The sequence below is a fragment of the Panthera leo genome, chromosome A1, assembly GCF_018350215.1.
Source record: "Panthera leo isolate Ple1 chromosome A1, P.leo_Ple1_pat1.1, whole genome shotgun sequence".
Classification (NCBI taxonomy): Eukaryota; Metazoa; Chordata; class Mammalia; order Carnivora; family Felidae; genus Panthera; species Panthera leo.
Genome location: NC_056679.1, coordinates 18068875 through 18086681, shown reverse-complemented (window position 1 = coordinate 18086681; position 17807 = coordinate 18068875).

Below are 17807 nucleotides of genomic sequence, written 5' to 3'. Positions count from 1 at the left end.
TTTACATTTCCCCTTTCACTGTCAGTCTTCTCCTTCCTTCCAGAGAGGCAATACCAGATATTCATCTTCTAAGAGCCAATATTGGTTTTTACTTACGGAAAGTCAAAGGGGAAGTACGCTCAGAGGGCTTTCTGTTGGCTATAGCTATAATATTCTGAACACTTCCTAAGATGTAGGGCAACCTAACAGTAATCATGGAGATCATATATAAGCTCAAAATATGAGGGTATTGTGTAACTTTAAAATTTCTATGTGTGTGGGGGCGCCTGGGTGGCTCAGTCGGTTAAGCGTCAGACTTCAGCTCAGGTCATGATCTCACGGTTCGTGAGTTCGAGCCCCGCGTCGGGCTCTGGTCTGACAGCTCAGAGCCTGGAGCCTGTTTCAGATTCTGTGTCTCCCTCTCTCTCTCTCAGCCCCTCCCACACTCGTGCTCTGTCTCTCTCTCTCTCTCTCAGAAATAAACATTTAAAATTATAAAAAAAAAATGCCCGTGTGTGTGTGTATGTTATGATGACTGTTTCTAAGAGCTATTTCCTAGGTGCAAAGAGTCTGAAGCAAAGATAAAAACTACATACTCAGACCAATGAACACGATTTTCCCACTTTAGCTCTAAATGAACCATTTCAAGTTGAAGACTAGATGGTGTGAAAAGTGACGAGGGCATAGAAGATTATAAGCTTTTCACAAAGCATTTAGGAGCTGCATTTTATAAAACATTTATAACATTTTCTATAAGACATTTAGGAAGGCAATTCTTATCCCTCAGATCTCTTTGAAATGTCATTTTCCAAGATAACTTTGCTGTTCCTTCAAAACAAGTCAGGTAACACTGTCATTCACTCTCATTATAAACTTTTATGTAACTTATTATAATTGTAATTAAACTACTTTGTGAAATTGTTTGTTTGAAATCTGCCTCCCATGGTATTGTAACTTTCATGACAATGAGGTCACATCCATTGTGGTCATTGTTTCACCAGCCACCCAGCTTAACTAATTTTAGAAAGAAAAGAGAGAGGAAAGAAAGCTGACCGAACATTTGATTTGGGAAAATAGTGCCCGTGTCAGGACATCTAGTGCAGTTTATGAGAACAGAGCTAGTCATTCGGCAGACATCATTCTTATTATTTCCTCTAAGCCCAACAGTCAAGCGGTATCATTGCTCTGAGATAAGTTATGTGGGTTTGGATCTCTGCATCCACCCTCTAGCTCAACCTGCTAACTTAATATCTCTTATGATACCTTCTGCTGCCCCTGTAAGTTCTGTATTCTCAAAGGCTCAGCAAAATAGTTCTCCATCCTTAAAATGTACCCATTTTAAGGATAGAAGTGTAGGAGGAAAACATAGAGCTTCAGTAAGTGGAAAAGCTAGGATTAACCAAGAAGAGGGAACCCAATGGTCCGGGTGATTGGTGGAGAATTCACCATCAAACAGCAGCATCTCCTCGTCATCTGTCCTTCGATTTCCTTGCTCTTTTTGTCTGGATTTTTTTTCCCTGAGATATAATTGACATATAACATTGGGTAAATTGAAAGTTTACAATGTGCTAAGGTGACGCATTGATATATTGCGATATGATTGCCACCATAGAGTTGGCTGACACCTCCAGCATGTTGAATAATTACCACTTCATTTTGTGGTGAGAACTTTTAAGATCTAGTCTCTCAGCAACTTGGAAGTATATAATACAGTATTGTTAACTAGAATCACAACATGGTACATTAGAGCTTCAGAACTTTTCTAACGGCAACTTTGTGCTCTTTGACCTAACATCTCCCCAATTTTCTCAGTCCCTGGCAACCACCATTCTACTCTCTGTTTCTGTGAGTCTGTCTTTTTTCCAAATGTAAGTGGTAGCATTCAGCATCACATAGTATTTGTCTTTCTCTGTTTGACTTACGTTACGAGCGTAATGCCCTCTCTAGTTCCCTCCATATTGTTCGAAATGGCAGGATTTCCTTTCTCATGGCTGAATGATATTTTGGTGTGTGTGTGTGTGTGTGTGTGAAAATATATATATATATATATATATATATATATATATATATACATATACATATATATATATATACACATATACACATATACGTATATATATATATATATATACATATACGTATATGTGTATATGTGTGTATATATATACATATATCACATCTTCTTTATCCATTCATCTGTTGGCAGGCACTTACGTTGTTAGGGAGAAAGAGTCAAGATGCCTCTCAAGTTTCTGCTTGAAGAACTGTAGCGACATTTATGAGTTTACGAGAACAGAGCTAGTTTGTGGGTGGAGCAGGTGTGAGATCTCTGAGACACATTTTTGGGATAACGAACTGGGTAGACTCACCAGTTCCAGAGAGGACACATTCCTGGCCTGAGAGCACAGAGTCCACATGACCAGTGACCGCACCAGTTGGGTCTGCAGACGACTGATGATTGAGACTCCCTTCGATGACTTCCATCTTTTCAACTGAAAGGCTCAATAACTTTTTCCAATCTCAAGGAAACTGAGTTGGACAGGTAATTGAAAGAGAGAAAAGATAATTTCCCTTTAGCTAGCTCTTCTCATCTGCCTGAGAAGTCGTTTCCGGAAGGAAATATTTGAGTCGGTGAACCAGATAGGAAGGCTCAAACATTTTTCTTCTCATTTTGGGGTGGGTTTCTACCTAAGACCCCGGGATGTCAGTTATTTCAAATGGTTAACTTTGAGTTCATGTTTTCTTCCAGTGACTTTAATATGGTCATTTAATATATAAATACAAACGAGTATGTTTGAAACAAAAACTACTGAGTTTCCTTGTTAGTATAAAAAACAATGAGGTTTCGGCTATGTCTGAAAATATTTACTTTTTGTCTTCTGCCCAGAGAGTGGCTCCTATGATGTGTAATCAAATCGAGGGATTTCACACTGTTCTATAGCATATGGCACAAATCCAATAACCTTGAGAAAGCAAATCAGAAATGATCTGAGTTCTCTCCTGAAGCAGTATCTGAAGACTGGGAGAACGTAAGATCTATAGCTCAGTTTTCTCATGAGCTAGAAACCTTCAAACGACACTTTGTTTGGTCTCTTCAAATCACTGCACTTTGGACTCTCTTGTGAAAATAAATTGCAGTCATTACTGGGGTTTAAAAACTTGTTCAGCCTAATTTCTATACTGCCCCCCAAATACGTGGCTTAGGCCCATAAATCTGATAAATACTTAGAACTTAATGCCACTGAAACAGGGGTTTATCTTTTCAGGCTTGTCTACATAGCCTACTAAATGATAATCCTAATTAGAACCCTAATTATGTTTCTGCTCAGAGTATTTTTAGATAGACTTAACATTTGATCTGTTTAGTCTAGTTTTACAGGTGGCAATAGATTAAAAACAGGTTTTAAAATAAGATATGACTATTACATTTCTAATAATAGGCGATTGTGGTCCCAGAAGCACTTTTTGTTTAGTGACGCATGGAACAAGTCTTTGATGATGGTAATTGTGCCCACACACCCTATCCCTACGCTGGGAAAAATAGGCCACCCTTTGTAGTCAGTGCCTTATTTCCACCATATAAACTTTAGCCCTTTCAATTCAGGATCTTGAGTTTCTTTCATTCTTTTTCTCTAAAATAACCTAGCTTTTCAATCCTGCCCAAATCCTCTGGTTACATGTTCCCGGGGACACTTGTCCTGACATTACCTCCCTAGCCTTGCTACCCTTTAACAAAAAAGTCACTTGCTTTCAATGAAGCTTCTCCAGCTTGAGGGTGCCTAAGACTCACCCAGGGAGCTCAGCAAACAATGCGAATTCCCAGGCTGCACCCAGAGAGGTTGCACCTCCTCTGTCTTTCGGGGGTCTGGGAGCCTGTATTTTCAACAAAAAAATCCCAGGTGTTTTTTGGACAAATTCTGAGAAACCTTGCTTTAAAAGACTTATTTTTTATTTCCAAATACACAGTTTCAAATTTTCCATCATGCTTACAGTTGTTTTCCACGAATGACAACATCCTACAATTATACAACATTAGACGAGTAGATAAATATAAGGTGTTATTTTTATTATTTTTAATATTTTTCTAGGGGAAACACGGCTCCACCTCAAATCAACCTGATTCTTCCCTCACTTTACAAGGTAGAAGAAAGGAAGGGATCGTCAAGACTTAAACGAAAAAGCGGAAAGAGACTCCAGGCAAGTTCACTTTGGCTAGGCTGAGTGTAGAGCTGTCCCGCCACTGTCTCCACGCAAAAGACTTGCTCAGTCCCGAGTATTTTGAGGTCCAGATGGTTCTGTTGTCCGTGGATCATCAGCTACACCTGACAAGGCACGTAGGACCCTCAGCTTGTCCATTTGACCCCTTTTAAGGTTTAGGGTTCTGTCATCCAAGAGTTCACGTGACACCTGGACGAAAGCTTGACCGTTTCATGCACTTATGTCTTCCACGCGGCCAATTCTATTGTTAAAAACAGATAACTAACTCCAAAGGCCAGTTGGGGTTTACATTATTTTTGCAAGGACAAAATCAGGACAGCTTTAAGCTGCCCAGGATCTATGCAACATTTCTGGAGACGATGGCCTCAAGGGACCACCGGTTTGCAAAGCCAAAGGTTTGGTGGTTTAAAATGTTAAACAGAGCCATAGTAATAGGATGTTTGAGTTTAGTGCTAAATGGTACTTGAGTTATTACCTGACTGTGAGTGCATTCTATAGGGTGTGCCCTTAGTAATGGAACTTCTTACACTCCTATGCCATTCAGAAGGAGTGAGTCAGCCATTCACTAATATGTATTGCACAAACTTTTACTTAATATCTACTATGTACTGAGTAACAAAGAGACAGAGAGTCGTAAGAAACAACCATGGCCCTTAAAAAACAAACCCTGTAGTTGGGGGAAATCCCATCTGAGTATGACATGTGCTACAATAGAAGGAAGCGTGGGTTACCAACAGGTGCAGGGAAGGAGAGACAGAGAAGAGAAAGGGACCAGAAAGGGCTTTCCAGAGTAAGGGACACTGAACTGAGTTTTGAAAGACAAATAGAGCTTAGCCAAGAGGATCAGGTCTAGGGGAGGTAGTGGCCGACATTCTAGGCAAACATTGCATGTGCAACAAAGAGGCTAAAAAGAATATGGCTTAATTTGAAATGCAAGCAATTTTTTAATGCTGAGAAAGAGAAGAAGACTCACATCCAGATGACATGCAAAGAATCTGGCATTTCTCGAATAGGCTCTGACAGCCTTTGAAAGACTTTAGGTAAGGGATAAATACGGAAGAATTTGGTTCTTCATTCATTTATTTGCTTCAACGAATATTTGTTACAAACCAACCATGTGCTAGGCATTGTGTCATGCCGAGCACTGAGCGTATAATGCTGAAGAAGACAGAACGATCCCTGGCCTCAGAGAGTTCAAATTCTGATGGAAAAGACTTACAAAAAGCAAGTAAACAACAAAAGAGAAAATAATCACCGTCGTGGTAAGTACTAAAAGGAACGCGAAGATGGATATGTGACAACAATGGGGGGATTTGACTGGGAAAAGCTTCCCTTAGGATGTGACGTTTAAGCTGAAGTATGCAGATGAGACATGAACATGATACAGACAGGATAATGCTTATGGAGATGCGGGAGGGGGGAATTTTAGGATTTGCCTTGGACACAGCGGGAAGAAGAGAGCCTTGCAAAAATCACACTGCTATTTATAACCTCGCTGGTTAATGAGCGCCAGAGCCCAAACTAGAAAACCAGGTCTTTCCGCTCATTGGCAATGGTTCTGCCACTACACGATGCAAACTCTGAAAGATCTATAAAGTTTGGGCAAGTGCTTTTTTTTTTTCTCTCCCAAATTGTTTTGATTTGAAGCGCTGTCAAGAAGTATAACACAGCAGTGACGGGGATATTCCAGGTAAATAAGGGGAGGAAGAGTGAGCAACGATCATACACGGCGCTGTGGTTGTCATCCTATCATTCACTTCTTTACGCGTAGATCGTTTTCATTTGCACCATATTTACCCCGAAGGTTTTGTTATAGAAGAATGTGCACTCGGTTACTCGTAAGCTCGAATTTTTTCCTTTTAATGCCCAAGAGGATGTTAGTCGTGCGCTGAAAAGAGGTCATGAGATTGGCTTGGTGGCAGTTCTCTGCCTGAGTCTTCATAGGATGAGAAGCAAAGGAACAGAGGAAGCAGAGCAGGGTCCTGTGCTAATTCAAAGAGCTCCGGGAGGCTTGAAGGATGGTGTTTTTTGTTTTTGTTTTTTTTGAGTCTGTTCATCCTGCGGATAGGGACACCCAGACCTGAGCACTTGGGGAAGGACCCAGTTCCCTCTTGAGCAGTCTGGGTGTTCTTACCGGCTCCATGCACGCCTAGCATCAGGCTCATCTTTTTCTATACCCTTTGCTCTCCCAAGGCAGTCCTTCTGCTCACTTCTCTCACTCCTTTCTCTCCCACACCCACTTGCAATAGTCCTAACAATACACAAGGGGAAGAAAAGACAAGCTAAAATGTTTCAAGGACAAAAATGGCAGAAGGCAGTTGCTGTTACAATCACCACACGTAAGTGCCATTCATTATGTATTGTTCCTTCAAATTAGTAGCTTCGTCTAATTGAGCTATGCTGCTCTCTTGAAAGCTCTCTATCAATGTCAAAATCAGAGATAGAGGGTGGAGGAAAGACTAAGTTTGGGAAGATGGCATTTTAAATGTGGATTTATCTAAAAGAAATACTGTTCTTCCTCCACCTATCTTTGTAAGCCTTTGTTCTCAGTGTGTTAAGAACTCCACTAGAGTTCTTGGTTTTAACACAAGTCCCAAGGAGAATTCTTCTTGGGAGCCAGACATACGAAATCGGTGGGTTGGGGCTCATTGTGTGATGTGGAGGAAGCCAGAGATCTGGATTCAGAGTTCAAATAGCTCAGTAATTTGGGGTCTATCAGATTAGAGATAAGTCCTAGACCCCATCCTCATTGGGTACATCAAGTCACTTCATGTCTCTGGGCCTTGTCTTTATCACCTGCCATGAGAAAAGCTAAAGAACATCAACTGACCAGGCATTGAACTGAGTGTCTATGCCATTTAGAACCCATGAGCTAAGGATTATTATTCCAATTTTACGATGAGGAAACCAAGTCTCCAGAAGTCAGTCTAATTTTAAGACCTGGGCTCTTTCCACTACATGTGTCATCTTCCACGATTTCCATAAACATTTCACATAAAATTGACTTTTTGAAAGTCCGTATTTGTAGTTTACACTGTAACAAACCCAAGAAGTACACTCAAGTGTGTTTTATTACACAGGCTACAACATTGGAGATGTTATACTCGTCACTTTCTGCCGTTGAGTTTATTGACTTTACGGGGAAAATGTACTAATGCTTCCCCTGCCTACCTTCTCTGCCAAATTCAAAGGAGTCCACAGACAGCAAAGGGAGTTGTTAAAAAACAAAACAAAACAAAACAAAACAAAACCCGCTATTACCTTTTGCAGCTGCTTGCCGGGTGTAGTAGTTATCAATTGCTGCATAACAAGTTATCCCAAAATTTAGTGGCTAAAATAACATTTGCTATCTCACAGTTTCTTTTCTTTATTTTTGAGAGAAAGACAGAGTGCGAGCTGGGGCAGGGCAGAGAGACTGTGAGACACAGAATCTAAAGCAGGCTCAGGCTCCAGGCTCTGAGCTGTCCGCACAGAGCCCCACGCAGGGCTCAAGCCCATGAACTGCAAGATCGTGACCTGAGCCAAAGTCGGCTGAGCCAACCAGGAGCTCCTATCTCACAGTTTCTATAGGTCAGCAATATGGGCAAAGCTTAGCTATTTCTCTAGGTCTCTCCCAGGCTGCAGTCAAGGTTGCAGTCGTCTTAAAGCTCCACTGGGGAAGGATCTGCTTCCAAGCTCCCTCACCTGGTGATAAGATTCAGTTCCTCACAGCCTATTGACTGGCGACCTCTCTCAGTTTCTTGGCACACGGGTGTCTCCACTGGGGCAGCTGGCATCACCAGAGCAAGCCAGCAAGAAGAGCCAGAGAACATGTGTGCTAGCAAGACCGAAGTCACAGTCTTGTCTTTTTTTTTTTCTTCAATATATGAAATTCATTGCCAAATTGGTTTCCATACAACACCCAGTGCTCATCCCAAAAGGTGCCCTCCTCAATACCCGTCACCCACGCTCCTCTCCCTCCCACCCAGTCTTTTCAAAATCTTATCTCAGAAGTGACATCTTCTCACCTTGTTGCATTCTACTCATCAGGAGCAGGTCACTAGCTCCGTCCTATATTCAAAGGAGGAAGCTACGCTTAGACAAGGATGTTGAGAAGTAAGGATCTGGAGACCTTCTTAGAAGTCAGCTTACCACACCTGGTGGACCAGTACATTGCAAACTTCGTAAAGTCCAAACGGAATTGAGAAATGACTTGATGCTGAGGGCAAAAACACCGTGGTTGCCCCTAACTTCAAATTGCATGTTTTGGCACTCAGCAGGCTCATTGCTGTCACTGATGCAACTAATAATATATTTCAACTCATATGAATAAATTCATATTTGAAAAATATGTCTCTATATCTGTGTGTGTATTTTGCTTCCCTGAAGGGGTTTGTTGGGTAAGGGTCAGGGGATAGAACGTCTCTGCTTACAACAAACCATATGAAAGGGTGTGGGTTATTTCACACACCATGGAAAATGAGGGAACTGGACTTTTAAATTTATACTGAAGTTTCCTTCCAGCTCTAAAACCCATTTTCCTCATCTGTAAAATGGTCAAACGAATTCTTCTCTGACTACCTCATGGAATTGTTAGCAGAATTAAACAACCAGTAATGGATGTAAGTGTGTTCTTGTAGAACTATAAAACGCTGTTTGATAATATACATTTTAATATTTTTTTTAATTATAAATTGCTATTCAACCTAGGGTTTTCCAATACCAACCCTCTATGCAACTGACCAAACTGCCAGGTCCTCTGAATTGTCTTGAGGAAGGTGGGAGGGCAGCTGGGAAGAGCCCCCTGAAGGAAAAGGTGACCGCATCCAATAGGCTGCAGCGACTGGTCAACACCTCTTCGTGTCCTGAAGTGAGACCTGTTTCCACTGGATGCTCTGAAAATGACCGAGACCTGCAAACTACACCTTCAGAAACTGAGTGACAGAAAGTGACTCAGAACTGGGGAGGAGGCTTCCTCCAGGTAATTTGGCTAAAAATAACATGATCATAAGCAATTGACTTCAAAACAAGATGGCAGTGATGAAAATTAACAACTTGTGTCGGGCTGAATATTTGGTTTGGATAGATGATTTCTTAAAACAAAATGAATATATCTCAAATTCTGTATTTTTTCTGTGTTGATCATTTGGGTGCGTCATCTGCCAGTGTTATAACTATTTATGCAAATGCTAATTATTTTTGCTTTTTGAATAATTTATTAGTAGATAGATATATTTCTTTTCTTTTCTTTTCTTTTTTCGTTTTTCCTGGTTTTCTCCTTCCAGTACGTATTCTGCCAATGAAATCATCATACTCTGGGGAGTTCACCATAGTGAAAATGTGGCAGCAATTTAAAGGTTGTTTCCAACTCCTCTATACTACAAATAGTACAAGGCAGGGACATTTGGCCGAAATAATTTCCAAATTAAAAATAATAAAAGTAGAAACAATTTCTTGAGACATAAACATCAATTGAGGATACTTCATTTGGATCACATTATTATTTCCACCAAGTTATTGTCTTAAGTTACTTGTTTGTTTGTTTGTTTGTTTGTTTTTTCCAAAAATACATTTCAAATGTTGGCATCTTAAGGGAGTCCCAGGATGCAGGGCTCTGGGCACAGAATCAATGTCTTCACCAAGGACATTTAGCCCTAGAGACAGCGGTGAAGCAACTTCCTGAGCGACTGCCTCAGGAAGGAGAACACGGAAGAGAGCTTGAAAAGATGACTTATAAATACTTGTAAGATTCCCCCCAGGAAAAGCCAGAAATTAGTTAAGGGAGCTTTAGGAAAATTGGATGTCTTGCAACAGGTAGGTAAGTTCAAAATGACAGTGAAACTGAAAACGTCACTTAATGGTCTTTTTTGTGAGGCTTAGGGAGACTCTGATTGTACAACTGTAAGAAGTCGTTGTTTTCCTCTTGCTACCCCCCCCTGCTATTCGTTTAAAGTCGTGATTGTCAAGGTGGGATGCAAAGATTATCCGATGAGCCTAAAACTGCTTTAAAAAATAGTTTAGATTTTAAAAGGTTATCCACTGAGGTATGGGAAAAATATTTCCACTTCTATTTTTAAAAAATTTTTTAAATGTTTATGTATTTTTGAGAGAGAGAAAGAGAGAAAGAGAGAGAGAGAGAGAGAGAGAGAGAGAAAGAGCATGAGTGGGGGAAGGGAAGAGAGAAAAGGAGACACAGAATCCGAAGCAGGCTCCAGGCTCTGAGCTGTCAGCACAGAGCCCGATGCGGGGCTCGAACTCACAAACTATGAGATCACCACCTGAGCCGAAGTCGGACGCCTAACTGACTGAGCCACCCAGGCGCCCCTTTGCACTTCTGTGTTATGTATTATCATATATAAAAGATAAATGAAATGAAATATACTAATATGTGATATAAGGATCACCACCGGTTTCCTCACTCCAGCCCTAGGTCTAGTTGTCCCAGGTCACCAATGGCAAGTGAGGAGTGAAGTCACTTAGCAACCTGCATTCTGTGAATGGTGATGTATTGCGGTTGATGTATGCTGTAGTTAAGTGGGTTTTGCCATTTAATTCTAACTAACCTAACACTCCTTAGATATGCAAGTAATTTAAAAAGCCTCTACAGGGGCACCTGGGTGGCTCAGTCGGTTGAGTGTCCGACTTCGGCTCAGGTCATGATCTCACGGTCCGTGAGTTCAAGCCCCGCGTCGGGCTCTGTGCTGACAGCTCAGAGCCCGGAGCCTGTTTCAGATTCTGGGTCTCCCTCTCTCTCTGACCCTCCCCCGTTCATGCTCTGTCTCTCTCTGTCTCAAAAATAAATAAACGTTAAAAAAAAATTAAAAAAAAATAAAATAAAAAAATAATAAATAAATAAATAAATAAAAAGCCTCTACAAATTAAATGTAGATAGCATTCCATGCAACTCTCATGATGAAAGAGGAAGTTATAAGTAAGACAATTGCAGAGCATCTTCTAATACACACTTTTATTAGACATAAATGTCAAGTTTCCCTTCAGTGTAAAGGTGACATTACAACAACGAATACAAAACCATTCACTTTTCGTAAGAAATTCCAGCAATAGAGAGAACACTTTGGAAGCAAGTGTCTAGAAATGTTACCGTTGTTTTATCATTTTAGTGCCAGAGCGAGGTATTCCCCCTGAACAACTTGTAATTTATACAGTTAGGAAACTCGGAAACTTTCTTCTAGCGTGTTTAAGAATTCTCAAAAAAAAAAAAAAAAAAAGTGTCAGTGATTTTTAAAACCCATTTGTCAAAAATGTTAAAATGTAGCAAGTTCTGATTAGTTTTAAAGAACATCTGATTGACATCAGAGAAAATGGAAAATTACTAGCCACATTTCAGCTCAAACTTTTACAGAAGTATTGGGAAGGATGGATAATCGCATGTCATGATTTAGCAGGCACAGCTTGAGATATGCATGGTCTCCATCTAGAACTGCTCCTACTTTGGGGTGTCTTTCCAGCTATGACAGGTTTAAACCAAGTACGCAAAGAAATCCAGTTTATACCCTGAGCTTCAGATCGTTGTATCACAGGGTGGTAAAGCAAGATTTAAACACTTATAAAGCATATTGATTCCTCTTATTGTCACTAAAACATGACATTTAACATAAGGAAATGCACAATTATGAATAAACATACCTAGACGGAGGAGGATGTTCAAGTATTTTATTGGTAGGAGTGCAAAATGAAAAGTCCTTGTATCATCTATTTAAGGTAATAGTGACATCTAATACATCTGAAATCCAAATGCCGGAGAAAAGAAAACTCTGCCCTCTTCAAAGGAGCCAACATGCATATTAATAAAAGCAGCTTCTTTCGCCCTCACACTGGGTCTTCCTGGCCACGAAGATACCTGGAGGGAGAGACGTTTCGCTCCCCTACAGACCGAGCGGAAGTGCAGCAGACTTCAGACCACGGCCGGTGTCGCCCTGCCATGGGCTGTGCTCGTTGCAAATGAGACATTCATTCCAACGTGGGTAAAAATTCTTAGAGACACAGCAGAGGCGAGCATGGCCAGTACTCAGTGGTGGTTTTGAAATGAAACACAAGAAAGGGACGCTTACAAGATTGTTTATGAGTGCTCTTCTAGACTAAATTTGCCAAGAAAATGTATGCACTCACCATCTGACTTGAGTGAAGTTAACAAATTATGCCACCGAACGGACAACTCTCTTCCACTCTAGTCCCGGCCCGTTATCATGGCACGCATGGGTTCCTGCAAACATTTGCTCCTGGTTTCTCTGGGGGAAGCTGCTCCTATCCTAACCTATCCTATCCTAACCTGAGAACTGGAGAGCATCTATCCATCCGTGCTGGGGACCGCTGCCACAGGGCTCTTCCCTAAATGCCATTCCCTGATTCTGCATATGGACCAGAATGTATCAAAGATGACTGCCAAGGCTTTCCGCCAAATGGCTCCACCCTTTCTTCTGGCTTTACTCCTTTTGACTTCTCAGTAACATCCCTGTCGCATCAATCAGACCAGTCACTTCAACATTCCAAAGACACATTGTCCCGACTGCTCTTTTCAGAAGGTTGATTGCTTGCGAAACAAACTCACAAAACACACCAGCTTCTCTTCCTTTCCTATAATCCGCCAATATGCCCACTTCAGATTCTATTCCTCTAGGAATCGTCCCCTGTCTCTTCAAGCCCTCAGGGACTGTTGTCTCTTCGGAGTTTCTACAACGCTTAAAATGTGTTAGACATGATGCAGGATTCTCTTGAATCGTTTGCTGTTATTTGACTCTATTATTCCAATATTTTCAACTAGATCAAATCTTCAACTAGAGAATAAGTAGACCTTTTTTTAAGTTTTAATTTTTTTTATTCTTGATAGCACTTATATACAGTAGTTGATCAACAAATACTATTGATGCGTTGATTTCTCTGGCCCAGTATAATTTCTTTTCTCTCTATCTCTATTTATCTTGTTGAGCTCATTTCCCTTATCTGACACGTTCTTTAGATAACTGAAATAGCACCCTTTCTCTGAAGGTTAAAGGCCAAACTTCAATTCCATCCAGGCTTCGCTATTTCGGACGGTATCTCCTTCTCGGGCAGAGAGAGTTCTGATCCTATGAATGAGACCATTGTTTGTTTAACAAATAAGTAAGTAAATACATTTCCAAATTCCCTCTGGGAGCTTTATTATCCTGGAAAGAATGACCTAAAACAGAAAAGATAACCACCATATAAACCCTTAAGTAAACATGAGTTTTCATTAAACTAGGTTCAGACATGATAGTTTTCAGATTTCAAATTCTGCCATTGTCATCAAAGTATTCATATGTGTCCAAACATACTGATTACCAGCTAAAATCTTCTGATCGCATTTTCATTCAATCGTTCGTTTAAAAAATTAAGATTTTACGGATTCGCCTGAGGTGCTGACTCATGAAAATATTGCCGGGTTGGCCTCTGTGCTATGAAATGCACAGACAGAGGAAACTCAGACAAATGAGTGAAATAAAAGCACAGTTTCAGTTACTAATGGATTCATGAAACCAGAATCTGTTCAAATAGCTTTGTTGATAGATATTAAAGAGAAACGGAAATCGTGCATCTACTGGAATTTTCCTCTCATTCGGTGGGCATCCCTATTTATTTGTTTGCCGGTTACAATGCGTTTACAGCCGGGATGAGCAGAACGTAGCTCACGTGCGATGCAGGAAAACAAATCTCGTATTTTAATGCTCCCACAATTGCACTTTTTGCCTTTGCCACTCTTCTTGACTCGTATTTTGCTTCTGTGCATAGCAACTTCGTAATTAACATTTTAGATGAGCACGTCAAAAACAGGGAGATGACAGACTGCTACTATTCTTGGTCTTGCTGACACTTTCCCCGTGGCAGGATGACAGTCACAGCTGCTAGTCACTGCAAGGAATCTGCCTGAAGTCACTATGAAGGTTGGGGCAGAAAACCTTCAATTTGTTCCAAGCCGTTTCGTTGTCCCACGTAGTACTCAACCAAAAAAAGAAAGTCACACCACGGAGTGGAGTTGTGAGTAAGCCTCTTTTGAGGGCCACGCGGCCATGGGAAGACCACAAACCAAACTGTGCATTTCTCACCTCAGTTATTGAGCTTCTGCATTCGCGGCGTGGAGGATACAAAGAAGCGTAGAAAATGGTTCTGCCTACCAGTGGTTTGCAAACGTGTTGGGTTAAACGAGGCAGTCCACAACTCCAGACTTTGATGAAGGCTCAGCATTCCCCGTGTCGTTCACGCCCAGCTGCATAAAATGGCATCACGTGAGTTGCTCTATGAGGAAAAAGTTGGCAATTAGGCAGTTATTTATGCTGAGTACTTACACAATAAAATCAGCCAACTCAGTGCACTTGCACAGGGAGGGTGAGGTGGGGTAGGAGAAGACTCATTCCTTGATAACAGGTTTGGATGGAGCCACCCCGAGGCAGTTGGTTTCTGTCCTCTTCGCTTCTCTCGTCCTGTGTAGACAGCGATGTCGGGTCATGCGGCGGTCATGACCCTGGGCCTCGAGATGCTGAGTGCACCCAGGCCTCAATGGATGGTGCTGTTTCCGGCCCACTTAGACGTGCGGGGCTGGGGGCCATACAAAAGGAGCTGCTGTAGGAAGAGGCAGACCGACATGACTCGTCCTAGCTCTCACCCTCCAGATTGGATTCTCTCCCATTGAGAGATACACTCACTGGCTTTTATTTTACTCCTCTGTCCATTTCTGCGCTGCGGAGATTTGGAGTGCGAGAGATTTTTCAGCACGAATCTCGTGTAACCTGTTTTCAACACACATCCCCTCTGTTCCCAACAATACCTGTTGCTTTCGCCACATAAAGTGATCTTCAAGTAATGTTTTATCACCGGTGAAGACATTTGCTGTGGCTTCTTGTGTGTGTGTGCGCACGTGTGTGTGTGCGTGTGCCTGTGTAGCCGTGAATCTTGCCCGAGTGATTGCTAAGATGAAACCCAACTTAATGCTTAGTGGGATTAGAAGCAATGGTTCAGCATCTAGCTTTTCCTGGCACTAATATTTCCAGACTTTTTGAAATCAGCTATCCCTTTCAAAAACCTTTAAAATATTTTGAAACGACAGCTGATTCTCCTTCTTTCTCTGAAGCCACACTTAAAAGTGCTTAGAAAGAAGATTCTGCTGTCTGCTAGGCATTCCAAGATGCCAAATCAGGTCAGTTAATAGTTTCGAGCAATGGGTACACTCCTTCCTGCCACATTCAGACAAAGCACATCAGAGGGTTTAGAAGCATTAGTTACAGGGAATTCATTCATCAACACTGGCATGGGTTTAACTATGTATGAACAAGAGCGTCTATTTCACACAGCCCACATAACCCATCCAGAAAGTCTATTCTAGTGCTGGTACATTCTCACGTACCAGAAAGGAAAGGGCTGCCTTTTAACTCTGTTCCCCCACACACCCTTCCAGTTACTTCCTGCCTTCCTTAATTGTATCCCTTCTCTCTTCAAAGTCTCTCCCCTCTTCCCGGAAAGCAAAAAGCAGTAAAATGAGGCCCTGCACAGGGTAGGAGTCATCTCCTCAAAACCACAGCAACAGTTTTTGAGCTTGTTGCTTATAGCTTACTTCTAACCAGCTGTAAGGGGGGTCCACTGACCCCCATCATCTCCACCACCTCCGTCCTCAGACCACCATTATCTCTTCTGTGGACTGGGTGCCAGCTTTCCAACTGGCACCCAGTTTGACAACTTCTGCTTGGACTGTCCCACAGTGAAGGGAGTGTACAAGCACACAAATGTGGTCATGTCACTCCCATGTTAAGAACCTGGTGAGAGCTTCCCATTGTTTTAGGTTATGCAAAGTCCAAACTTCTCCGCGTGCTTTACCAGCCCTCGCGCGCGTCTGTAGTCTCATCTCTCGTCATTTTCCGTCTTTCATTCTTCCTTCTAGACACCCTGAATGCTTCCCCATGCCTCTCTCGTGTCGAGGCATTTGGCCACGCTTGTCCCTCTCTTGGAATATTCTCTGCTCCTCCAACTCCCCAATACCCGTCCAACTTGGCTAATTTATTATTGAGCCTTTGGATTTCAGCTTAAACACCACATACTCACTTCTAGGCTACTAGACTGCTAGGATCTGGGGCTCTCTGTTCTCTTGTCACTCTTCTCCTTTCAAAACAATCAGCATGCTTATTACAATTGCATGCTTAGGGACTTCCCTCCTAGACCGGGACTCGACAAACTATGACCCGCAAGCCAAATTTGGATCGGCACCTGTCTTTGTGAATAAAGTGTCCCGGAAACATAGCCACGCCATTCATCTGCGTGCTGTATATGATCACTTTCGTGCTACAAAGGCAGAGTTGAGTAGTTGCCAAAGGGACCATGAAATATTTAGTGTCTGTCCCTTTACAACAACCTTTCCCAGCACCTGTTCTTAACTATGAGCTCCATGATTGTACAGACTGTGTCTGCCTCGAGTACCAATATGTCCTCCGTAGTTGACACAGTACCTAGAGACAAGTGAGTATACAATAAATATTTGTCAAATGGAAAAAAAAAAAAAAAAAGAGTGAATGGATGAAGTTGATCTGCTTCGGATTTGATGAAAACCCAGGGAGTCTTGTCTCGCCCCATCCTGAGAAGGACATTTAACAAAGTAGGGAAAAATGAAGGAAGCGTGAACACCCCGATCCTTGCCGTGGTTTTTAACTGTTTTGGTTTGAGTGGGCCTACTTAGGTTTTATATGTCTCCAAATCTACTTGTTGTCCCTCAACCTCCCACCCACCCCTCCCTGCAGACTACCCCTTGGTTCAGTTTCCTTAGCCACTGCTTCAGAGCCTCCCTGGGTTCAGTGCCTGACTCACTATAGATATTTAACACACATGTGTTGCATGAATTGCAACGTCTGCCATGGTTCCCCGGTGGCTTCTGTGTCTAGTCCCAGATCCTCTCATGATTCCCCAGGCCCTTCAGGCCACACCCAACCATACGTCTTGGTGTGAAACTTTTCCCTTGACGGGTTAATTTCCTCCATTTCCCTTCTAAAGAGACATGCTACCTGGGGTGACCCTGCTGCTTCTGTTGTGTTGTACCTCCCAAAAGACTCAGCAGAGCTTTCAAGCTAATCCAAAAGGGGAGTAGCCCCATGGAGCCAAGCCAATTACAGCAACCGAGTCACAAACAAACTACTCAGGGAACTCCTTCTGGATCTCCCCCGGTAGACCCGACTTCTTTTTTGAAACCTGATTTACGTTCTCTGATTTCTGACCCAGTTCTCACGCTGGACTTTGGGATTCTGACTCCCTTGTGGTGTTTTTTAGTGTCTTCTGGAACGGACGCCCGCCATCAGCCCTGCCACCCGTCACCACAGGCACGTGCACACTCCACTGCCTTCTGTGACAGCTCCTGCTGTGGTGCCTACCGTGGTCACACCCCATCGAGATGCCACCACTCCTCAAATATTCAATCTGGATCTGACCTCCTACATGAAGACTTCCCCATCGACATCAGACTACTTCAGGCAGCATTTGGTGTTTACTTCTTGGGAGACTGAGAGGATCTGGTGTCAGAGAATGGAAAATGAGTCTCCAAGCTACGCAGGAAGCAAATCTGTCCATAGCCATTGGCCTTAAACCACAGAAACAATTTTGAGCTTGTCACTTACTCTAGT